This window comes from Monodelphis domestica, chromosome 1 (genome assembly GCF_027887165.1).
Source record: "Monodelphis domestica isolate mMonDom1 chromosome 1, mMonDom1.pri, whole genome shotgun sequence".
Taxonomy (NCBI): Eukaryota; Metazoa; Chordata; class Mammalia; order Didelphimorphia; family Didelphidae; genus Monodelphis; species Monodelphis domestica.
In genome coordinates, this window is record NC_077227.1 from 84,688,577 (window position 1) to 84,715,169 (window position 26,593).

Here is a 26,593-nt window from a genome sequence, read left to right on the forward strand (position 1 = left end):
AACCAAACCAACAGAAATCACATAATTATTTCAATAGATGCATAAAAAACCTTTAATAAAATATAATACCCATTCATTCCTATTAAAACCATTAGAAACCACAAGAATAAATGGGTCATTCCTTAAAATCACAAGTAGTATATAATCATAAGTAAGAAATTTTCAGCACGTATCATCTGCAATGGAGATAAGTTAGATGCCTATAAGTTAGAAGCCTTCCCAATAAAATCAGTGGTAAAGCAAGGATGCCCATTATCACCAGTATTATTTAATATTGTATTAGAAATGCTAGCTTTAGCAATGAGGAAAGAAAAAAGAAATTGAAGACATAAAAGTAGACAATAAAGAAACTAAAACTATCACTCTTCACAGTGATATAATGGCTTACTTAGAGAATCCTAAATAATGAACTAAAGAACTAATAATTTTAGTAAAGTTGCAGGATACAAAATAAATCCACATAAATAACCAGCATTTCTATATATTACCAACAAAGTCTGGCAGCAAGCATTAGAAAGGGAAATTCCATTTAAAATCACACTAATCAATATAAAATGCCTGGGAATAATCTTGCCAAGGCAAACACAAGAATTATATAAACACAATTATAAAACACTTTTCACACAAATAAAGTCATATGTTAACAATTGGAAAAATATTAATTGCTTATGGGTACGCCAAACTAATAAAATTAAAATGACAATTCTACCTAAATTAATTAATTTATTCAGTGCCATACCAATCAAAATACAAAAAGAAATGATAAAACTAGAAAAAATAGTAGCAAAATTAATCTGGAAAAGCAAAAGGTCAAGAATATCAGGGTAACTAATAAAAAAAAAAACTGTAAAGGAAGGTGGCCCAGCAATACAAGATCTCAAACTGTACTATAAAGTGATAATCATCAGAATAGTCTGGTACTGGCTAAGAAATAGAATGGTAGATCAATGGAGTAGAGTAGATTCACAATATACATGGGTTAATTAACCTAGTGTTTGATAAACTCAAAGAACCCAGCTTTTGGAATAAGAAATCAGCATTTAACAAAAATTGCGGTTAAAATTGGAAAACAGTGTGGCAGAACCTAAATATAGACCAACAATATCTCACTCACACTGTCTACAAAGATAAGATCAAAATGGATATATATGATTTAGATCTAAAGTGATACCATAACTAAATTAGAGGAATGCAAAATAGTTTACCTGGCAGATCTTTGGAGAAGTGAACAATTTATGACCAAACGAGATAGAGAGGATTATAATATGTAAAGTGAATAATTTTGATTATATTAAATTAAAAAGCTTTTGTAAAAACAAAACTAATTTAACTAAGATTAGAAGGGAAACAGCAAACTGTGGAAAAAAATCTGTATACAAATTTCTCTGATTAAGATCTAATTTCTCAAATTTATAGAGAACTAAGTCAAATCTATAAGAATATAACTGTTGATGGAGTTGTGAACTGATCCAACCATTCTGGAGGGCAATTTGGAACTCTACCCAGGGTTATAAAATTGTGCATACTCTTTGATCCAATAATGTCACAATTGAATATATATGTATCACAAAGAGACAATAAAATAAGGTTCTTTTACAAAAATATTTATGGCAGCTCTTTTTATAGAGACAAATAACTGGAAAGTGAGGGGATGTCCATCTCAAGTAATTATCAAGAAAAACTACCCTGATATCCTAGATCCATTGGGTGAAATAGAATTTGAAAGAATCTATCAATCACCTTCAGAAAGTGATCCAAAAAAAGAAAACTCCCAAGAAAACACTATGGCCAAATTTTAGCACTTAGAATAACACACAACACAGTGATATAAATGAAAATGACTCATTCGGAGATTTCTACCTATTTTTCTTTTAGATTATATGCATAACCACACAAGTCATAATATAATAATAACTCAACAGCACAACAGCAGGGCAATTCACATGGAAAGATTTAACTACAGAACTAAAATTAATAAAGTTTCATACCAGCTCTTGTCCTCTGATTTCTGTTATGCCTTTTACCAACTTCACAGCATTCTTTTTGGTATTCACTCACTCATAAAGTTCTCTTCTACCAGGGATCTTAATTCATTCCTAACAATGAAAAATGAGAGGGAAAGTGTAAAAACAAAATTAAAAAGTTTGTTTAAACTATAGCAGCACCTGAATTAAATGTATATAGGATACAACATATAATTAGTAAAAACAAATAGCTTACCAAAGATGAAGTATAAATAAATTAAAATGACAAGGAAAGAATCTGATATGGGCCTTGCTTTCATGGGGTTTTGGATGTATTATTTTGTAATTATAATAAAGTTTAAATATAGCTATCTGTGATTTTAAAGAACATATTATATATACATTATCTCGTTTGATCTTCCTGATTCCAAGTCCAACATTTGCTCTATAAGCTTCCTGCTGGCTTCTAATAAAAGGAAAGATGTACACAAAGGTGTATGATCTGGGGCAGGGTGTTTAACCTCTATGGCTTTCAATTTCTCTCTTCTTTAAAAAGAGGTAGTTTGTATGTTTTCTCAACAGTACAGACCTCAACCTACCCACCTCTTATCATCCTATCTGATTCTCCTAATAAATCTGCCAAAGAGGATCTACCTAATATATTGGAACCATTTTTCAGTTTTTTTTTTAAGGAAATCAGATCAAAATGGTCTCTTCTTTTTTTTATACCTTGATCTTAATCTATTACTAGTCCACCTGCTCTTCCAAAACATGTCCTTCTGTCTTTTACATCATTTTTTATACTTCTCTGAGTGCTAAATTGGTTTTGGTATCAGTTCAAAAAATAAGTCTGAAAAATCGATTAACAGGCTTCTCAATTTTTCAAGGACAAACAAGCATTGAAATTCATATACATTACTAGACATTATTTAAGCTGATCTTGAGATCCATAATGATATCTTCCTCCTCTTCCATTCTGGGACTCATTGCCCAAATGCAATACCTTTCCATCTAATTTCAAGCTTATCATAGTTTTAGACATTTGGTACACACCATCCACTTGGTTTTTCCAACATGAATTGTTAGACAGAACCTTGAGTCTTTGTGATTCCTTTTATTTTATTTTATTCCCTATACTATAGCCATCTGGATTTTTGTAAAATCAGCATAATTAGGAACACCTACATTAAACTCTACAATAGAACCTCAACCTATACACCTAAGTCACTTCTTTTCTATTTGGATTCCGCCCAGGAAATTCTCAGATATACCTACTGTATGCCTTTGCTTAACAGTGATAGAGGCACTGAACAAAAACAAAGTCATTTCTCTGGTTGACACCATCAAGAAATCTTGAATGACCTTAATACATGTTAGGGTACACCTCCTTGGAAGACAGAATTTATGTTTGTGTTTTTCCAATTATTTAGGTCTATTTCTTGGAGTGTTATAAGGTACCCATGATTTCTAGGAATTATTGCTATGGCTCAACATGATAGAACATAGGAGATTATACAAGAAATTCAACAATGATCCAAAGTACGGCTATCCACTATTTCACCCCTACAATTTTTGAAGTAAAAGTTTTGAGTTTCAGTGGCTAAAGAGAGCTTAAAGACTCTGAACATTGACAAATATTTGAAAATAACTGACTGAACATTGAACAATTACTGTCCAATGAAGCTAAATGTGTTTTCTCTTCACAATAAAAGGAAAAGAAAAAAACATTTATTATGTGCCTACTATATACCAGGCTCTGTGGTGAGTGCTTTATAAATATTATCTCATTTGATCCTTAAAACAACCTTAGGACGTAGGTTCTATTTCTATCTCCATTTTAGAGTTGAGGAAACTGAGGCAGACAGAGGTGACTTACCCAAGAGTCTCACAATTACTAAATGCCTAGAAGCTGGCTTCAAATTCAGATCTTCATGATTCTAGGCCCTGCACTCTATCCACTTCACCACCTAGCTGCCCAGCAAGGAGTTTATGGAACATAGCAAACATTTAATAAATGTTGACTAATATTGACTGACTAAGCAGCTTCTCTTTTATAACTGGCACCTGATAATTTTGATGATTATTGCTTTATAGAATAACTTGAGATCTGTAATTGGTAGGCCTCCTCTTTTCTCATTTTCTTTTGATCATTTCCCTTAATATTCTTGACCTTTTGTTCCTCTGGATGAATTTTGATATTATTTTTTCTTAGTTCTACAAAGTAATTTTTGGGTAGTTTGATCAGTATGGCACTAAGTAAACCAACTTAAGTAATATTACCATATTTATTATATTGACTTGAACTATCCATGAACAATGAATATTTTCCCAATTATGTAGGTCTATTTCATGGAGTGTTATAAGGTAACCATGACACATATCTGAGCAGACAATGATAGAATGTAGGAGATTGCACAAGCAACTTGACAATGACCCAAAGTACTGCTACCTACTATTTCACCCCTTCAAGTTTTGAAGTACAAGTTTTGAGTTGCAGTGGCTAGAGAGAGCTTAAAGACTGAACATTAACAAATATGTGAAAGATAGGCCAGCCTATCTTTTAGTTCCTTTTCCCTCTCCCCACTTGTGTTGGACAGCAACCAAGATATCCAGGACCAACAGCTCAATGGCTGAAGTAGGGAATTATCAGAACTCATACCTTTCTTCCCCATTATCTCCCTTCTTCCTGAACCCAAGGGGACTATGACATACCAGAAGTCCTTTTTTCTTAGTCTTTCATTATTCTTAACTCAGTTGATTAAAGGTCAATTAATAACTTTCTCAGTAAATCCCATCCTTGAAGCCATTTCTTCCTCTCTTCTCCTCCAACTTCTTCAATTAATCTCTCTTTTGTAAGTAAAAGAATTACCATAATCATGGCTGTTAATTGTAAGAGTGGCGCTCATAAGGTATCTCTAACAAGGAATAGGAAAGCCAAGAAGTCCTAAACTTCAATCAAGCCAAAGAACTAGTGCTGTCATGAAATAACAAAATGAGAATGGTTCTTAACAGGGTTCATGAATTTGAGGTTAATTTTATATTATCTGCATCTTGATATAATTAGTTTTCTGTGTATAAAATATTTTATTCTGTGCATTTAAAAATATCATTATGAACAAGGGTCCAAGACCTTCTCTGGGATGCCAAAAGGGTCCAGGACAAGAAATGGGATATAAATCCTTGCTCTAGAACTTCAGATTCTTCTCCCCCCCCCCCCACCAGGCTAATTTAAGATACAGATCAGAACTAGTTTTGCTAATTTCCTTGTTTTAGATTTGCTTTAATTATTGGAGAATCACCTGCTATTTTCTCATTTTTATTGCAAATACACAGTATTTCAACTACACTATCGATTTTCTGAGCTGTCCTTAGCCACCATTCATAACATATCTGAGGGAAAATACATTTTCCCAACAAGCAAATCATGAATGAACTTTAAGAACACAGCTATGTTAATAACTACTATATTCTTGAAGTGTAACATATGTAATAACTTTGACACTATTGAAAAAATATTTCAGCAGGTTTTGGTTTGGGTATTTCTCTTCAGTCAGAAAGGAAAATAGATGTTTATGTATTCCCAACACCTAAGTAGCTGAACTCCCAAGGCTGATTCTAAGAATCAAATGAGATGATATAATTTTTTTTCTAATTACATGTAGAAACAATTTTTAACAACTGTTTTCTGTCATTTTGTGACCTAAAATCTCTCCCTCTCTCCTCCCCCCAACATTGGTAAAAAAATCTACATAGGTTATACTAGTGCTGACATGCAATACATATGTCTATATTCCCCATGGCATGAAAGATGACACATATTACATATATAAGAACTCATGAAGAAAATAAAATGAAATGTGATATGCTTCAATCTACATTCAGGCTCTGAATGTAGTTCCTTTTATAGCTGTGGATAGAATTTTTCATCATGTGTCCCTTGGGGTTATACTGGATCCTTGCATTACTGATAATATTAAGTCCTTCATAGTTGATCATCATATACTATTTCTGTTACTGGGTCCAGTATTCTCTTGGTTCTTCTAACTTCACTTTGCATTAGTTCATATAAGTTTTTCCAGTTTTTCTGAAACCATCCTTTTTTGTCATTTCTTATGGCATGATAGTATTCCATTACAACTATATACCATAACTTGTTTAGTCATTTCTCAATTGATGGACAACCACTCAGTTTCTAATTCTTTACCACTATGAAGACCTGCTATAAATATTTTTACATACACATATTCTTTTCCTTTGATATCTTTGGGATACAGACCTAGTAGTGGTATTTCTGGGTCAAAGGACCATTCTCGGCCTTTGGGCATGGTTCCATAATGCTCTCTAGATTTGCAGTATTAGTGTCCCAATTTTCCTAGATCCCCTTCAATATTTATCATTTTCCTTTTATTCACATTAGTTAATCTGATAGGTGTGAGGTATGATTTCAGAGCTGTTTTAGTTTGCATTAATTTTTTATCTAAGAACTGTTGAGATATAGTTATGACTAGTTACATACAGAACATTTGATTTTATTCTAGTTTAGCCTATTATCCAAGGTAAAAAATGAATTTCTTCCACAACATCATTAACATGGTCATCTATTGTACTGTTTATAGGGATCATTTTTAGGGAGCCCTCAAGTAAATTCTTTATAAAAGATTTATGGGAAAACAGTGAACAAAAAAAACAGTGAACAAAAATAATATATTTATATATAAGGTAAGGAGTCATGTCTGACTCTTTATGACTTCATTTGGGATTTTCTTGGCAAAGAGACTGGAGTGGTTTGCCCTTCCTTCTCCAGCTCATTTTCTAGATGAGGAAATGGAGGCAAACAGAATTAAATTACTTTCTCAGGGTCACTGAGCTAGTAAGTGTCTGAGGCCAGATTTAAACTTGAGAAGAGGAATCTTCCTGACTAGGTCTGATAGTTTATCTATTGTGCCACTTAGTTGCCCAAGGATTTGGCAGGTGACCATCAATACAAAGTAAGGAGAAATACAACAATGAAATAACAAATCCACTGAAAACCATTAGATTTAGGTAGTAAATCAGTATTATGCTAAATATATGATTCATCATTTCAATGAACTTTTCAAAGACAACTCCTCAAAAATATTTCCCCCTGCCCAATTTCCCAAGTTTCTCCTCCACCTCCCTCCACATTGTATAAGATCTAGGAACCTTAATAAAAATAAAAATGTTTATTTGGCATGAAACTATTTTGATATAATTATGAAATCAACTACAATATAAACTTAAACATTGGTCCTACTTAGTTTTTTAAATGGTGCCACTTCAGAAAAAGTTGGAAACTGAAGGGTTGTAGCTCAGTTGGGGAATGGCTGAACAAATTGTGGTATTTGATGGTGATGGAATACTATTGTGCTATAGGAAATGATGAAATGGCTGAAATCTATAAGAACTGGAAGGACCTCCATGAACTGATGTGGAGTAAAATAAGTAGAACCAGGAAAACATTGTACACAGTAACTGAAACATTGTGGAACAATCAAATGTAATAGATTTTGCTACTAACAGTAATATAATGATCCAGGATAATTCTGAGGGACTTATGAAAAGAATGCTAATACATCTAGAGAAAGAACTATTAGAGTAGAAATGCAGAAGAAAACATATTATTTATCACTTGTTTACTTGGGGATATGATTTGGGGTTTTGGTTTTAAAAGATTACGGTTATACAATATGGACCAATATGTACATAGGTTTTCAGTGATGATACATGTAAAACCCAGTGGAACTACTTGTAAACTATGGGAAAGGGGAGAGAAGAGGGGAGGGAGACAACATGAATCATATAACCTTGGAAAACTTAAATGTGTAGATTTGTTACTGGATAAGATATGTGTCAAGGAAGTTCATCCCCTCCCCCCAGGTAGCTTGACTTACCCATCAAACATTCCTGACATAACACAGTTGCACCAGGTTTACATCCCTCTAGGTGCCATAAATCAATAAAAGTCAAGACTTTGGGGCTTGGGAGGGGGAGAACCGAGAAGAGAAGGAAGAAGGAAGAAATAGGGAACAGAGCAGGCAGGTGAGAGGGAAGGAGGAAAAGACATGCAGACTAGGGACCATGTGGTCAGGTTACTTATAGGAATGATTGTCTACCCTTTCCAATAAACTTTATAAAATATATATCTGTGTAGAAATGTTATTCTAATTCTTACAGATAAAGAATATTTTTTTAAAAGTTGCAACTTTAACTTAACATTTATTTTACCTAAACTTCCTAAGGTTTAGCCTTGAAAGAGTTTTCTTAAAATTTAAAATTGTCCTAATCACATTTTTTTCCTTCTAGCTACCCACATTTTCTCTAACTTTTCCACAACCAATGAGCTAAAAGAACTCAAATTTAAAAATCCTAATTAAAAAGAATCAGGAAGATAAGAAGAGTCAGTATAGAATAATTTTTATGAGCAGTATAAACAGTATCACACTGCAAAATAGCAGCCATCCAGAACCTTTTCCAGAAATATGCTTTTCTAGATAAAGGTTTAACCCATTAAGTTATGGTGTTATACTGTATAAAATGGTATGGGGGTGTAAATATAGCTATAAGCATTTCCATCCAAAATAGTTAACATAAAATAAACTTTGCTTCTTAAAAAGTTAAATTTCATTATTAAAGCAATTCCATGAAACACTTTATTCCCTAATAATGTCTAATAATAAATGTGGCGCTAGTTTATACACTACTATGAAAACTAAACTCGGACTAACAGCCTGAATGTCCCCCTTTATTTCAGTGGTACCACTAAGCATTTTAGTAAGTTGAGATTGATTTTTGGCTCCACTGATTTGAATTTGAGTCTGAAACTAGGTGGAAGGTAAGGTGCTTGTGAGCAGGGATTATTTCAATCTTTGTCCTCAAGTCCCCAATGCTTAGAACAATACGTGGCATAATCAGTGAAATTCAAAACTAGAACATAGATAAGGAAAGAGCTATAAGAATGGTAGTTAGAGAATCATAGGAAAACACTTCATATTTGTGGATTTAGTCAAAGGATTTGGTTTAAATTCTTATACAGCTACTTACTACTGACATGTCCTTGGTCAAGTTCTATGGCCTTTATGGTCCTCAGTTTCCTCATCTGTAGAATGAAGGATCTGGACTAGATGATTCCCAAAGTCCTTTTTTCAGTTCTAAATCCTAGGAGCTATGAGTCTACTTCAATCAGTTCTTTACTTCCCAAATTCCAAGAACCTTTAAATGGTACAGGCATTTTCATATTTTGTCTCTTCACATTACCTTATAACAGTTAGGTGTGGTATAGAATAGTGATGGTGAACCTTTTAGAGAGTTAGCAGCAACCCTCACGCCACATGTGAGCTGCTCCCTTACCCCAGACAGGGGAGGAAGGAAGTACTCCCATTAGGCTGCTGGGCACAGGGATAGGGAATGAGACTTGTCCTCAGGTGTGCATGGAGAGGAGGAAGGGAGCAGCCCCTCTGGCACACTCCGGTATGTATCACAGGTTCACCAACATGGGTATAGAACCACTTCTGGGTTTAATTCCTTGTTCTATGGCTTACTAGCTATGTCAATGTGGGCAAGTCACAACCTCGCTAAGCCTCAATTCCTTGATCTATAAAATAGAAATGTTATACATGGTTATAGCTATAGATGTATCTCTATAGCTTTGTCTATTCATAATATATGTATATATGCATATACAATTTTTATACTAGAACCAATGTAATTGGCATAGGGAAATACATCCTAATGAGGAAGCATCCTCTACCAAAACAGACCACCTCCTGCTCTATCATAGTACAGTCGTAGAATACTGTTTGAGGAAGTGAGAATTGTGTGTGGCATGCCTATAGCTTCAGGGTAGTCAGCATGTGGCAGAGCAAGACTTGAACTCTGGTCAACCTTACTCTAAATCTCAGGCTATGACATAATCACTAAAATTCCTATGCTAGACCTCATTATGGCACAATGTGACTGAGGTTCCTTAAGGCAATACCAATAGAACAGAAGTTCTGTCAGATCTTACTAAGATGGAAAAGTTTTGAATAAAAATAGATGGGAATAGATGGAAGAGCAGTTTAACTCCTTTTGGAAATGTCCATTACCAGTTTGGATGTACAGTGATAAAATACTTGGCCATATTAATTATCTAAGACTATATACTTTGTCATAGAAGTACTATGTTCCATGTTGGTGATGGGATTATTATCAATGACCTCTAACTGGAGAGTTTTGAGTATTAGTATAGTGGAGTTGGTTTGTTTCTCTAATTAAATTTTAAATTTCTCACAGGTTATAAATCTATCTTCTATTCCCCATTAATTTCATATATATATATATATTGCTTTGCATAGAGTAGCTATGTAAAAAAACAATAAAGCATTCATATATAGCTTTCTCTTTAATTTCTTTGCATTTCTTCATAATAGTTTTCTGATTAGTTCATGTAAAGTTATTTTAATAGGAGGGCACTGTATCTGACATAGAACCATACCTGGGTTAAATTACTAGCTTTAAGGCATATCAGGTATATTACTTTAATATTATGCAATGGAGAAAACACTGGCCAAGGAGTCATGAGACCAGGGATATAGTTCTTCTGGGATCTAACAGTTATGATTTTTTTTTTACTTTTTTACTTCTCCAGACTTATTATCTTTTCTGTAAAACATAGAGGTCATAAGATCATAATATTCAAAGCTGAAAGGGGCCTCAGAAACCAACTTATCTTCTCATTTCATCAATAAGAAATCTAAGGCGCAGAGAGCAGTGACTTGCCCAAAAATTATATAATTAATAAATGGCAAGGTTGATGACAACTCTAACATTCTGAAGAGATTAACAAAATAAGCCAGATTATCAAAACCACCCAACACTGATCTATGAAGATATTTCTTAATACCGAAGCAGGCCACTAGGATCCATAAGTTATTAAAGCCAAATTTAGCCCAATACTAAATTTCTAATTTTTTTAATGACAGCATCTAGAGGACAAGAAAACATCACCCAGCTTTTGCAAATCCCTAGATGGTGCAACTGGGCATAGAAAGAGAACGGGATAGGGATACATTTTAGCATTTATATTAAGACATTTTTGATAAGTTTTTTTTCATTTTTTATAATGGAAATAAGAATTACATATACATGTATAATCAGTGAAATTCAAAAGTAAGAAGAGAGATAAAAGAAGCACCTATTAAATATGGTGTATAAGAGAACCAACATGATAAAAAAAATATTGGCCTTAATGTCAGCCTGGAGTCATAGGTCCAACTATGCCATGAACAAAATGTCTGAAACTGGCAATTCCCTTACCTTCTCTAGACTCTAATAATAATAAGAGGATAACTAACTAGTCTGGCCAATCTCTAAGGGATCTCTTCCAGTTCTAGTACTTTATGATAAACTGTGCCTGTTGGATAAATGGCACAGAAGAGTAAGGCAGCAATGGGAGCTTTGCCAAGGAGGAGAAAGAGAATCACACATTTCAAAGGCACCAGGAACAAGAGTAGATACAAATCACAGAAGAACACTCTCTACTTCAGGTGGTAAGGTTCACGCTGGTGGGACAGAGGAAAGCAAGAGAGCCTTCATGTAGAGCAGCTAGGTGGTGCAGTGGATAGTGTCAGGCCTGGAGTCAGAAGTCCTGAGTCCAAATTCAGCCTTAGACATTTATTAGCTATGTAACCCTAGGCAAGTCATGTAATCCTGTTTGCCTCAGTTTCCTTATTTATAAGATGAGCTAGGCAAGGAAATGGTAAACCACTCCAAAGCCTATGTAAAGAAAATTAATTCCAAAAGAGGTCATAAGGTGTCAGATATGCCTGAAACAAACGAACAACCACAACTTCATGTCATAAACCCTCTAAAAGGCTAAGCATATAATAAAAGAGGAAATCCATACTAGATGATTCCCACTAATTAAATATATTCAAGGATAGCTGAACTCAACAAGATGGGACAAACTATTATCATGACAACATCATCAATATATAAATTGGGGTGGGAGAGGAAGGAATGAAAGCTGCAATTACACAATTCCTTTAGAAAAGCCTCCCTTCACATGGGTTGAGGGCATATGGTTGAGGATGTAGACTCTAAATAAATATCCTAATGCAAACACCAACAACATGGAAATAGGTTTTGATCAAGGACACTTGTAATACCCAGTGAAATTGAGTGTCAGCTATGTGAAGGGTGGGGGTAGGAAAGGGAGGGAAATAATATGACTCTTCTAACCAAGAAATAATGTTAAAATTGACTAAATACATTAATTTAAATGAAAAAGAAAGACATTGCAATAAATACATTTCTGTTCAGTGTTTAGCATGGGGAAAAAAAGAAAAACCTCCCTTCCTTAGGCCATGAAAGAAAACAATCTTCTGGAATTGTCTGCTCACTATTGTCCTCCATTTTTGGAGTAAAACAATTATTCCTGACTCAGGAATAATACTCACATCAATAAGTCTTTTCAGATGTTAAAATTTAATTGATTTTTTTTCTTTAGGGTGTTACTTGGTGCTCATCATGTCTAATGCCTACCAATTTTCTCAAAGAAGTGTTAATTCCATAGAAATGTGAGGTTTCTGTGTAATCTATAAGCCTCTGACCTTTCTATTCCTTCTTCCTAAACCATAATTTCTCATAATTTCAACTCAGTCCCATCTTTTTTCCAACTTGAATAGAAGGCACCAATATCAGAGGGTATACTACTTTAATTTTTCATCCTCAGCAATTAATGTTGATATATAAGCTGCCATTACTTTTTGCAGTAGTATTTTTGCATATACTTAATTAGTACTATAATATGTAATGAACAAGTATCTAATGAAATAATGTTTCTTGCTGCCTCTGGACAAAAAGTCAAAACTCACTCTGCCAACTCATTCCTTTGCCTTTTCAATGAGTGCTGCCTCTGATTCAACTTTTCACTTAGTTGCAACTCCTTCCTTTCTTCTGATTTCATTTCTAGAATGCCAAGCATTGATAAGAATCAGTTCCTCTTCTAATATGTCCACTCATTGGTCATTAGACCAGGATCTTGCACTTAGAACACCAGGAGTCAAATCAGTGTTTATTACTATATAAAAATTATGTGATTCTGAGAATGCTTTGCCACCTTTCTCTCCACTCTGTCAATGCCATTGTCAAAGTTGAAAGGGTGTTGTACAAGTCTTAGAGTCCTTTTGCATATGTGTTTGTTTCATAAATTGCCACAGTTCTAAAAAACCTATCATCAATAGGTGGTCAGCTTACTGGTGATGTGTGACCTGAGGCAAGACGCATAATGTCTCTGGGCCTCATTTATAAAATGAAGGAGTTGGTCTAGATCAGTGATGGTGAGCCTTCTAGAGGGGTAAGTGATGTAAAATGTCTTCAGGCATGCATGGAGAGGGGAAAGGGAGCAGCCCAGTCTCCTGCATCCCTCTGGCTTTCTAGCAGCAAGCTCTGTTGAACTCTGTGCTAGGGCAATGGCATGTGTGCTCACAGATATGGCTCTGAGTGCCCCTTCTGGCATGTGTGCTATAAGTTTACCACCATGGGTCTAGATGATCTTTAAGATCAATTTTCAAACTTAATCTTTGATTTAATGATTCCTTTGTGTACTTTACAGTTTATAGTCTACTTTCTCACATGGCATTTCATACGATACTTATAACAGTCTTTTGTAGTAACAGCCCAAAGATTCTTGTCCCCATTTTATAGATCAAGAAACTGAGACTCAAAGAGACTAAGTATCTTGCCCAAGGTTGCACAACTGCTATAATAAAGAATGGAACTCATGGAAGACCCTTTTTAGATAATAATAGGTAACTGTGTTCCAAATAAGTGATTTCAGTGTTTGAAATAAATTTAACATTTTTATCAATGACTTGGATAAAAGCATGGATAGAATGCTAATCAGATTTGCTTATAACACAAAGTTTGAAGGGACAGCTAACTCAAATGATGATGGTCAAGATTCTGACAGAGAAAAGCATTAAAATGATAATGAAACTGAATATGGAAAAATGTAGTCCTGCACTTGGATAAGAAAAAATCCCAACTCCACAAATACAACATATATAAGTTGAGAGAGACATGTTTAAACAGCAATTATTCTGAAAAGAATATTGGATGCCAGAGAAGACAGCAGAAGTTCCAGTGGACTACAAACTCAATATAGGTCAGGGTGTGATGTGAGAACCAGAAGAGCTAATGTAATCTTCGACCACTTTACTCTAATTAAGACAACAAACATTTTTTAAGCATTTACCATGTGCCAGGCATTAGTAAAATACTACTGCCAGGAATAGGAAGTGATGATCCTGCTGCACTCTGCCTTGGTCAGACCTCATCTGGATTATTATGTTCAGTTCTAGGCACCACTGACATTAATAAAGGATATTGATTAGCTAGAGAATATCCTGGAAGACAACAAAGATGGTGAAGAGTCTTGAGTTGCTAACATGATTAGTTGAAGGAACTGAACATGTTGAGATTGAAAGGAAAAATAAATTACTTGGGTGAGAGGAAAGGATGGTAACTGAATCTAAGTAATTGAGGGGTTGTCATATGCTAGGGAAATTAACCTTGTTCTGTTTGGACCCAGAAACTGCCAAGAAGCCAAATTTATGCTGGTTCTCTGGAAGAATCCTTCTAGCAATTAGAGCTGTCCAAATGTGGAATGGGCTGCTTTGAGAGGTAGAAGTTCCAAATCCCTTCAATGTCTTCACGTACAGCTCTTTGAGCATAGGGTTGGATAACTACCTTGTGGGGATGTTACAGTGAAGATTCCTTTATGTAGAGTTGGACTAAATGGGCTGCTAAGGGCCCTTCCAACTCTCAAAGTCTATTGTTTTGTGAAATCAACAAAAATGTATTGGTTATATGTTTCACTTTGGTAACCTAGGGAGAGAAAAGAGGCCCAAAACAACAAAACTTTTTCAATATCCAATTAACTCTGAATAATAGGTTCAGTGACCAATTAAGACAGCATCAGCAATTCAGTGTTTTGTTTTCATGGAATTTTCCAAATGATTACTAGATCCTCATTACCAGGGTTTAAGTTAGGCAAGAACACAAACCTACTACTTTTTTAAGGCCATTTAGGAGAATGTATTCTTATATATGGGCAATATTCAGCTTATCAAGAAGTCAAGTTCCAAAAGTTCATTTGTAAGTCAGCTGTTTAGAACTCTGATTTATTTTCCCATAATGATAATTATATGTGGTGATTAGTCTCTTAAGGTCAGTCACAAAACTAATATTATAGATAGCTGAAATGGCATATGTTTGTAATAAAATTAAAAGAAAACAATAAGAATCCTAGTTATTAAATAAACTTAAAAAACAATAATATGGATAAGAAATGTTTTTCTTATTCAAGCTGCTTCCCTGGTTTAAGAAATCCTAATGTGATAGGTTCTAAATTTATAAAACAGAAATAATCATGATCTTTGAGGTTGAAAAAAACCTAGAAATCATTCCAATTACATAATTTTACAGAGGAGAAGGTTACACAGTGTTAGTGAATCCTGAATTTTTACCTCCAAATAGGAAGAGAAGATGGGATAAAGAATAAGAGAAGGAAATAAATGCATGTAAATCATAGACGATAGAACCAACATGAAATACTCCTGACAATTCTTTAGGCATTTGAAAAATGTTATTTTCATATGACTTACTTCATTGTAGAAGAATGAAACTTCTCAGATTTATAAAAGAAAGGGATCATAAGATTTTAGAGTTGAAAAGATCTTCAAAGATCAACTACCCCAATTTTCTAATTTTTTAAATGAAGAAAAGAGCACAGAGATTATATGACTTGCCCAAGGCCACAAAAGTAGAAAACACCAGAGCCAGGATTCAAGTTCCAGTTTTCTCCCAATTTTCCATAACCACATGTGGTCTAGATACCAAGTCTCTTGAACTTACCCCTTAACACCATAACCCATTCATGGGTCAAAGTCTTAGCTACCAGGTCCATGAGAGAATACCACTATCACTCCTTATTCTCTCAGGCCCATTACTTCAGCTCTATCCTTCCTGAGTTCCAAGACTTGCTTGGTCTACACCTATCGCTGTGTTCTTCGGATAGATTCTTGTTCTAATATTAAGAATTATCACTTTCTAGTAGACATGTTTTTTCTTTTACTTTCAATCTTGTCCTGATAAGAAACTGGCTGCCCCTAGAAGTGGCAGCATCACTAACCATGCTCTCCAGTGTTTGAATGTGCTTTCCCCTTTGCAATCTAAAACCCCAAATTCACAGTTCCTTCTATGCTACTACACCACCTATTTATCTACAAAGTTAAGTAATTTCAATTCAGGATGTTGCACAATCTTCTACAGACACAATTGTAGCTACTACATATCCTACTACAACCTAAGAGAGTTTATAGAGAGAAGCAGCATTGAATAATGGAACGAGTATTAAAAATGGTAAAGTCAGAAGTCTTATTCTGTTTTAGAATTTAATTTTCTTTTCACAAAGATCTACATTCTTACTCTAATTCCCCCTATGTTTTATTTTTTTAAAAACTTATGGTAAACATGTATAGTTAGCAACCATTTATCATATGAAGAAATGACATTTATTAGTAAGTCAGCTCCTTTTATGTCTTAGAAAAGAGACCTTTATCAGAGAAACTTATTACAAAGATTTCCCCCTCCTCCTACCTTCATTCACTTTTCTTCTAATTTAGCTGTACTGGTTTTGTTTGTGCAAAAACCTTTTTTAGTTTTATATAATCAAAATCGTCTGTTTTACTACCTATGATATTCTCTTTTTCTTTTTGGTCATGAATTTTCTCCCATCCATCCCATTATTTTTTTTTAAACCCTTACCTTCCATCTTGGAATCAATACTGTGTGTATTGGTTCCAAGGCAGAAAAGTGGTAAGGGTTAGGCGATGACTTGCCCAGGGTCACATAGTTGGGAAGTGTCTACGGCCAAATTTGAACCTAGGACCTCCCATCTCTAAGCCTGGCTCTCAATCCACTGAGCTACCCAGCTGCCCTTCACCCCATCCATCCCATTATTGACAGATAATTTCCTCCTTGCTCATCTAATTTGTTTAAGATGTCACCCTTCACATCTAAGTCATGTACTGATTTGGCAGTTATCTTGGTATATATTGTGAGAATTTGGTATAGGTTTACCTTCTGCTAGACTAATTTCCCCAAGTTTCTGCCAAAAAAAAGTGAGTTATTACTCAAATCGTAGAAGTCTTTGGGTTAATAAAACACTAGTCTACTGTGCTCATTTGCTTGTACATGCCATGTACCTAATCTGTTTTAATGATTAATCTCTTTATTTCTTAACTGGTGCCAAATTATTTTGTTGCCCTATAGTGTAGTTTGAGATCTGGTACTGTTAGGACCCTCTCTTCCCACTTTTTTCAATAATTCCTTTGATATTCTTGACCACTTTCCCCTCAAGAAAATTTTTTTCTCCTAGCTCTATAAAGAAATATTCTCATAATTAGATAATAATTGAAATTTATATAAAGCATACTATGCACCAGGCATTAAATCCATTACAATTATCAATCTCATTTAATCCTAACAACAGCCTTGGAAGGTAGGTGTTATTATCTCTATTTTTAAATGAGGAAACTAAGGCAAGCTGAGGTTAAGTGACCTGTCCAGCAATACATAGTAAGTATCTAATGCTAGATCTAAACTCAGGTCTTCCTGACTCCAAGTCTACCTCTCTATCCACTGTACCACCTAGCTGCCATTATTGGCATGACACTAAATAAGTAAAATTAATTTAGAAAGCACTGTCATTTTGTTGTGTTTTTTTCTATTGACTTGGCCTATCCATGAACACCAATTAGTAATTATTTACATCTGTCCATATCTGTATAAACAATATTTGTTCATTGCATTCAGATGGTTTTTGTCTTAGGGTACTTTTTTCAATCCCAACTCTGACACAAGCATGGACAAGTCATCTATCTTTGCTGAATCTCAATTTTCTTATGTAAAAGGAGCAATAATTATTATAGTTACACTTGTACTTGAAAATCATGGGATTGCAAACCTTAGCACATCAATGTATAAGTTGGAAAAATATTTTTTACTTGAACTATGTAACCCTCAGAGTAACTATTATTTCCAAATTTAAAGGACTATATAAAATGTGAGTTATCATAAAGAACTATTCTTAAAGTGATGCTATAGAACCTCATCTGATCTTTATGATAATTTTTATGAAGTAGGTAGAGAGCTATCATAACCTCCAACTGAGAAATTAGGTAACACAGACTTAGATTAAGTGACTTTCCCAAAGTTATAAGACTCAAAAGTTATAGGGATAGAACTAGAATCTATATTTTTCAATTCCAAGAATGGAATTGAAATCATGAGGTTTAAAAACAAATGCAGATACACCTAATTTATGAATATATTTAGGTTATTGTGAGAAGAAAAAAATATAAAACTACAAAATAAAGTGAAAATACTAGATCAAAACAATAATGAATATAAGAATCTCTTTGATAAGCCAAAATATTGTCAAGCAAGATAATGACTAGCTAACAATCCTAAAGTGAAAGTGAAGGAAAATGGAATCAAGAAATGAATAAATAAAACACTAGAAGGTTTCTAAATTAAGGGGAAAACAGCAGATTAGAATGACCATTTTTTAAATTTAAGGTAAGTATTTGCTAAATTTACCAAACTACCACCACCATCTATTTTCTGAATATCTATAACAGACTAGTATAAAAGAGTATAGCAATTCAAATACTCATTTATTCCTTTAGAGAAGAGGTTTTTTTGCTTTGACACTAGAGGTGAAGCAGTTCATTCAGTTTTGGCCATTTCAGCATTTAATGAAAAATAAGAAAAAGAAAAATTGATTTAGGAAGATGAAAGGCACATAATATTTGCCATAAGATCAATGAAAATACATCAAATATGTAGAATGATGACCCAAAGTCATCATTTAGAGTCACTGATCCACTCTGCTCACCACGATGATAGGCCATGTCAGACATTTAAAAATATTCTGAACCCTCCAACTTTTTATTCATTAGAAAAAAATCCCTAAATTTATGAGAAATAAACACCATTTTTTTCTGCATAGGAAAATTGTTTTATTTTGTGCCTGTGTAGAAGCTCTGAACATGGAGGCAGATTGCAACTTATCCATAACTTATACTTATCATAATTTATATTATAACAAATTATAAATTTGGTATTATTTTATTACATTTATTATAACATTTACAAATCTTGTAAAATTATTTTATTGAATTGTATGGAGAAGATCTTTTTAAACTACAGATTTATACAATCAAATCATGATGCTTTTTTAGTACAACTTAAAAAATTCAGCTATTCCCACTTTCCTTAGGCAAACAGTTTTTTTCATATCATGCTGTTTGCTACTTTATCAAGGATTCAGGAAAAAACAAATGGTTAACAATAATAAATCTAAACAATATTATAATTTTCCTCAACATTGAAATATTGATATAAACCTTAACTATATTTCTCATAGAACATAAGTTTTTAAATGATACATTTCATTGTTAAAAAGCTTGACAAGAAAAAACATATTTTATGAAATTATGGTATAAAGGTTAATTTAAATTTTTAATTAGTTGTAGTATCAGATTGATTACACTGGCAAATAAACCTTTATACCCCACACTGGGCTAAGGTTTCTGCTACAGAACTTAATAGGCCTAAATTACCCAGTTCAATTTTTGGATTCATATGTTATCTTCAAGACACCTATTAGGGAGTGAACAGGTAAATTGTCTATACAGTGCTGACCTTTACCAGGTTTAGTACCTCCAGCCATTTATACTCTTTCATACCATTTTCTAATATCAGCACATAGAGAGATTTAGACTTTGAATGAACAATGAATTAACAATCATTTCAAACCCCTTCATTTTGTATATGAGGAAATAGAACCAAAGACGTTATATGAGTTGCCCAAAATTACACAAGAAAAGTCACTAAATTGTTCACATCTTTTGACTCAGATGGGCCCACTACCAGGAATTTACCATAAGAGAAATCAAAATTGGGAAGAATGGCTACAAATACAGCAAAATATTCATAGTAGCATATTTTTGTAGAAAGAAAATAAATGCATATCAACCAGGGAATGGATAAACAAACTTTGAATATGAATGCAATAGATTATTATTGCAATGTTTAAAAAATATAAAGATTCAAAGAAAATGGATTCAAATTCAAAGTCTTGCAGAAAATGATTTAGAACACAGTAGGTAGAACCAAGATTAAACTATAGACAGATAGTACATTCAATTATAAAAATGCCAACAACTCTGAAGGTCAATTGAAATCTGTTTGTAATGACAAGTTTTACCTCCAAAGAAATAATGCAGCAGCATTATTAGTACTCACAAGAGTACTAAATTGAGTTTTCCAACTGCCACTAACTCCATACCCTTTACAAGTGAAAACTTGTACTTATCATCATGGCACACACTCACAGAATTTCTAGACATCTATGATCTACAAAGAATTGGTTTTATTCTTTATATATTAACCAGATAAAAGATAAATATTAGACCATTATCTATGTAGAGACTATATTTGAAGGGAATCAAAAGCAAGTTTATATAAATGTCCCCATTTCCATGATTTTTTATTTAAACTATATAGAAAATGGGAATGTCACCTGATCAAATGGACACAAATTTTTCATTTATGACATTCCTGATCATCACTTCAAGTGCCATTCTTCCTATCAAGTGACATCTGTGTTCTTTATAAGACCATCTGTTTCTTCTGTCAATTCCCATAAATGGACACCTTAGTCTAGCAAGTAACCATCTGTGGGTAATATGGTAAACCAAAAGGAATCCTTCCTACAATCACTGGTCCATGTTTAAGGCAACTACATGTATTATCTGGAAGACATACTCAGAGGACCACAATACTCATAAAGGGAGGTTGATCATTCCCTGTGAGTCACAAGTAATAAAGTTCTAGGAGATATGTGTAGGAACTAACTCTATGAATGCTTCCCAAGGCTGCTCATTAAAATGATAATTAGTTGGGTCATAAAGTCACTCACTTCAATAAGTATGCTTTGGATTAATGGTATAACTATTTTTTTGGAGACTGGGTCTGTCTATGTTGCCCAGGCTGAAAGTAGAGCAGGCAACTCACAGGCCCAATCTCAATAGTGACTAGCACAGAAGCTTTTAACCTGCACCATTTTTCCAACATGGGCTGATTCAGTGCTCTTTAAGCACGCTTCACCTTAAAGGGACAGATTTAGCTCAATTCCAGCTCAGAAATCCCTAATTTCAAGACATCCACAAGCTTTAATGGAAGGATAGAGGTATGAACCTCCAAGCTTGGCCACTTAAAGAATATAATTATCTTTAAAATATTCATAGACTTTCCAACATGATTAACTGCATACTTTTAAAAGTTTGTTAAATCAAACTAAATTGCCCCATAGAAATGAATCAGAGCATCTATTACATAGATTACTAAAACCTAGATACATATATTTAGATCTAGACAGATTCAATATTTGCAAGAAGGGTGGAGATCAGGAAATCTCTAAAGTCGATCCAGATATTTCCTTCTGATTTCTTAAATCCTCATGAAAGTACAACTCTCTCTCTCCTATACCAATTTCTTCAAAAGAACACTTTAGCCAAAAATTCTGTGCAACAAGATACAAGCATCTTTAACCTAAAAAATGGGGAAAAGAAAGCTAGATAATGAAATGAAATGAACTTTTACTTTCAGGGTTAAAAAAAAAATTCCTTACCTTTTCCTTTTTAAATTAACTCCCCTGGAAAAAATTAACATTTGAAATTGCAGACATACTCAATTCTGAAATAATCATAGGTCTAGAAAGAAGGCCTCTGAGTCTTGAAAGCCTGAGTTCAAGCCCTACCTTTGTTTCATACAGGTTAGGTGACCTTAGGCAAGTCCACTGAACCTCTTACTGCCCTAGGTAATTTGCTGAGACTAAATTGCAGTGCAAGAAAAGCCCACACTGAGAGTTCCCTAAACCAGTGAAATCACAGATTACCTTTACATATGCATACATATGCCTCTCCCCACCAAAAAATTTTCTAAGATGTTTTTTTTTTGCCACTCCTGAGAGTGTGGGATAGGACAGAGGTAGGAAGCAGAATCTAGCTGAACAGAATGAATCAAGGAATGCCAAGCCACATTTAGGAAACCTCATGGTATTGCTCATTTTTAGCACCCTATACTTACTCATGTTACTGAAAAATCATTTTTGTTCATTTAATTCATCTGAATTAAAATGAATTTCAAATTCATGAAATGTGAAGGAATAAACTGAGACAATTCAGTTTAAGTGGGTGACAGAATCAGGAATGTGGGTGAAGATATTTTTTAAGATAAAACAATCATTTCTTAGGCAACCATTATGTCATCATTGACATCTTTTGCCAGTTTAAATCTAATTTATTTATTTCCTGTCAGCATGATGCTTGCCTAGTTGAGGCACGAATGAGGAAACAAGACACCATCAATGCTGGAGTTTTATTTGGTATTTCTTCATAAGTTAAATGAACAAATAAGAGAGAACACTGGGCCCAGAGTCAAGAGAGAGTTAGGTTTGATTCCCAGATCTGATACTTACTAATTGTGTGATCTTGGGAAAATTTTATGATCCTCAGTTTTCTCATCTGTAAAATATGGAGGAAAAAGAACTCTATTATCTATTTCACAAGATTATTATGACTTAAAGGCTTGATAAATCTAGAAGTCCTATATAGATGTGAGTTACTATTATTAAATGATTAAATTAGCTGAAGTAGAAGAGAAGAGGGGAGGGGGATGGATAGACCATGGGGCTTTCATGTAAACTACTAAAAGGTGTGTTTGAAGAAACACAACTTTCAAACAGGATATGGACAGTTTAGGAAAGAAGACGATCTAGAGAGGAACAGAGAGAAGAGGGAAATAGATAGGATAGGGCCCTGGGCACTTTAATATAAACTGAAAGAATATGTGTATGAAGAACCACAGTTTTCTGACAGGATATATAGATAGTTTCAGAGAGAATGGTCTATTGTGTGTAAGTGAGAAATCAGATTTATTGTCATCAAGGAAGGAATGATGTCTCACTTGTTGAGAAATAGTATAATGATACAGATGCAGAGGAAAAATTATTTATTACAAATTGGAGAAATGGGATTTTAAAGAAATACATTTTCAGTGGCACCAAGAACAGAGGACCTTATTGAGAATTTCAGAGCAGAGCTCTTTATAGGTACCAGCTCTAGTTTACATATATGTTTTATGGCTAAAGCAGGTAAAACTGAGAAAATGAGAAATAATATAAAAATGTTTGAAGACTCAGGTATGATTGAAGGAGGGCTGTTGATTTTATTAAGAGAAATTTGGTGAAATGTGACTTCTTAAGTAAAAGGAGAATCACAATCAAGAGTCTCATTTCAGGCTCTGAATAAGAGGAGTTTAAGAGGTATCACAGAAGACAATAGTATGGGAAGGGAACCTGAAAGGTCTGAAGACCCGGTTGGAGAGTTCAAAAAGCTGCTCTGTTGGACGTATGGCATTTAGAAGTCAGCTGAAAGAAGGCTTCAGATGAAAGACTCCTGATTTGCCTTATTTCATCAGTCAAGAGTTCCATGGAGAGCTACTGCCTTTCAGTACCAACTGAGAGTTGGGAAGAGTTGAAGCTTTTCCTAAGGGCTTGCTGCTCTCTTCTGCCACCACGGATCTGAGAAGGAAAAGCAAAGGAGGCTTTACAACTGCTCTAGAGTACTGGTGAGAAGAGCTGTGATGCTTGCGAGCTCCATTCTGACTGGCTGGCATGGATATCTAAGTGGATAAAGATTTGACTGGGCTGGTATCATCAACAGATAGTGAGCCCAGTTTTGTATTTCTCTAAGTTAAAGACAATTGCTCTTTACATTAACACCTTCTAAATGCCTTTTTTTAGGAGTTACAATTAATTGAAAGAGTATTAATGGCTATATGCAATTAGAGAAGAGGACTTCCCCAGCTGAAGAAACTAACCAAAGTGAGTAGTATTTTCATGTGGTGCAGATGTTCCTGATGGGGCCAGTAACTGATGTCTGCAGATGTTTGTACTGGCAGCAAAATATGATCTGGGTTTATATGTATATTGTAATATTTTCTTATATATGAGTTTACTTTAATAGGAGTATCTATCTATAATTCTATTACTTATTTTTACCTTCTAGGTAAATGGTTATGTTTAAGAACCCGCAGTATTAATGTTATGAGTGGTTGGTTATATCAACATCATACACACAACAGATATGTTGCTTTGTGAGTAGTTAGTGATATAGATAGAAAATACATTGGATGGAGGCCCAAGACCTAGAGTGATGAGTAAAGGAAGAACATTTTTCCTAGACAGGGTTGCCCTAGGATTGCATTGTAGCTCATCTTTGGAGAAGTTAGATCTGCTAATGTGAGAATAAATTGGGAGAGTCAAATTGAGAGAAGTGTGGTTCACACCCCATAGGTGAGGCCCCAAAAGCAACACTGTGGAGGTATTTATATACTACTTTGTGTTTTGATCTTACCTATAGCACATTCATAGAAGAAACTTCTGGGTTACATGAACAACAAAATGGAGAAATGCTAGATATTTTTTTTATTTCTCCAAAATAGCAATAATGCACAAAAGATAAAGCAACTTTAATGTCTTTCAATGTCCTCTCCCCTACCATCCACCACACACTCCTGGCAGTAGGGCTACACAAACCATCCCAGGGACTTGCAATAGAACTCAACTTTAAATTCCATTTCTCCTTCCCCTGTGCTTGGAATTCCAAATTGAAGATATTTGTTTACTTACACCACAATAGCAAGGTGAGAGAAACCTGTGACACACACACTTGAGATTGTGCAGAACTCCAACCATGCCTGAGAAAAAGTGCTTTGCATCCAGGGGGGCTAGTTCTTCTTGGGGGCCCAGACTGATGAGCCAAAAATTTCCCAGAATGGGTGAAAGATGAAACTCTAAGACCCAGGTTCCAAGAAAACTGCCATCCAAAGGGAGGGAATCAGACAGTAAGAAATGGGGGGAAATGGGGAGGGGTGAAATTACCAAAGATCTCAGGAGGAAGACAAGTCAATTAAAGAACCTGAGCCTAAGCAGATAAACCAACAGGGATAAAATATTAATAGAAAAAGAAAATTTGCATATATAGTACTACACTGTGGTGTCTCTAGAACTGTCCAGCGCATCCTTTTTATGTTGTCACATAAATTATGTTATTTCAGTTCCCTAGGAGGTAGTTCATCTGCTCTAGGTAAGAGTTAAACTCATTGTAGGTTTTTACCTTCCTAGTAACCCTTTCTGTTATGTCTTTTCCAGTCAATAGAACTTTCTCCTTAGTAGAAAATCTCTTCCCTGTGATCTTAACATGTCAGGTACCAGTCTCTAGGGAACAGTTAAATCCTTTCCTTGATTTATCTTTTCTTCCCAAGATAACCTTTAAAAAGTCATAAAGCAAATACACCTATAAAATTACAATAGAAGTTAACAAAAAAATCAGAAATTTGGTATAACACCTAATTGGATCTAGCAAGATACCTCTTGTATATTCTAAACTGTGGGTATTAATGGGAAGCAGTGTATTAATCTACCACACCCTGGCTCTACAACTAGCTATGCCCCCCTTTCCTCTCCCATTCCTTTCATCTTCTTGCACTGGTTCCTTCCCTATGACACTGTCACCCCGACCACCTTCCAGCAAGATCACTTACACACTAAAATAGGAAAAGGAATAAGCAAATTCCAAGCTCCTTATTGCCATTTCCATCTATTGCTGGCCACCATAAGAAGCGATCTCTCCTCCCTTTGTGGTTTGCTCCATTCCTCCCTGTCAGCCTGCAAAGTACTATCTCTTTCAAATGTGTACATTTTAGTTTCTGAAGAGGGTAGAAAATGATATTTTGTATCTCTGGTCAGTGGCCTTCCACCCTGGAGAACTGCTTTACTAATTGGTGCCTTCTTTAATCAAAAGAAGTTTGAGATATTCCTCAGAGAAGTTTATTGAGACTAGTTTGAAAGCAGCTCTCAGAGGCTCAAGACATTGATGTCTATAATGCATTGCTACCAATTAGCTCATTTAAGTATGGTTTTCAGGGTTTTAAAAATAAAGCTGCGAAAAACATAAATCAAAGAACTATTTGGAGACTATGGAAAAATTGTATCATGTTTATATCAACAGAATTGTGGACTCTAGGTTTTTTAACTTAGGTCAAAGATGGGTCATAAAACAGCCCCTGAAACAGGAGGCATCAGAAATCAGAAAAGGAGCAACAGAAGATGAGATGGCAAAGATCAGAAGAATAAGACACAACAGCAGTCTGAGGAAATTTTAGAGATAAAGTCCTCTTCTGCTTGAAAGAAGTTCAGAGGAAAATTCGGATGAGAACCACATTTCTCTCCACTCCACCTAATAAAACCGATCTTCTTTAAGCGAAGAACTGACTATGTCACTTATCTATTCAATCAGTCCAGTGGTTACATATCACTTCCAGGATCAAACTCAAAATCTTCTTTATGGCATTCAAAGCTCTTCATCACAACCTGGCCCTCTCCTACCTTTTCAGTGTTCTTAAACCTTACTGTGATATAGTGTAATCTTGTA

General features: G+C 34.5%; 1 protein-coding gene across 13 annotated transcripts in view; it reads right to left on the reverse strand.

Annotated features, from left to right (window-relative positions):
- PCGF5 (polycomb group ring finger 5) overlaps positions 1-26,593 on the reverse strand; it is a 152,813-nt gene that overhangs the window by 117,991 nt on the left and 8,229 nt on the right. For 10 of the 13 annotated variants that reach the window (XR_008912876.1, XM_056802643.1, XM_007478822.3 and 7 more), the window contains exon 2: positions 1,989-2,096. The gene's annotated coding sequence lies outside the window, so the exon portion shown is untranslated. Of the gene's footprint in view, positions 1-1,988; positions 2,097-22,575; positions 22,622-23,454; positions 23,680-26,593 lie in introns of all 13 variants that reach the window. The other 3 variants (XM_056802624.1, XM_016427426.2, XM_016427428.2) reach the window with 2 other exon arrangements.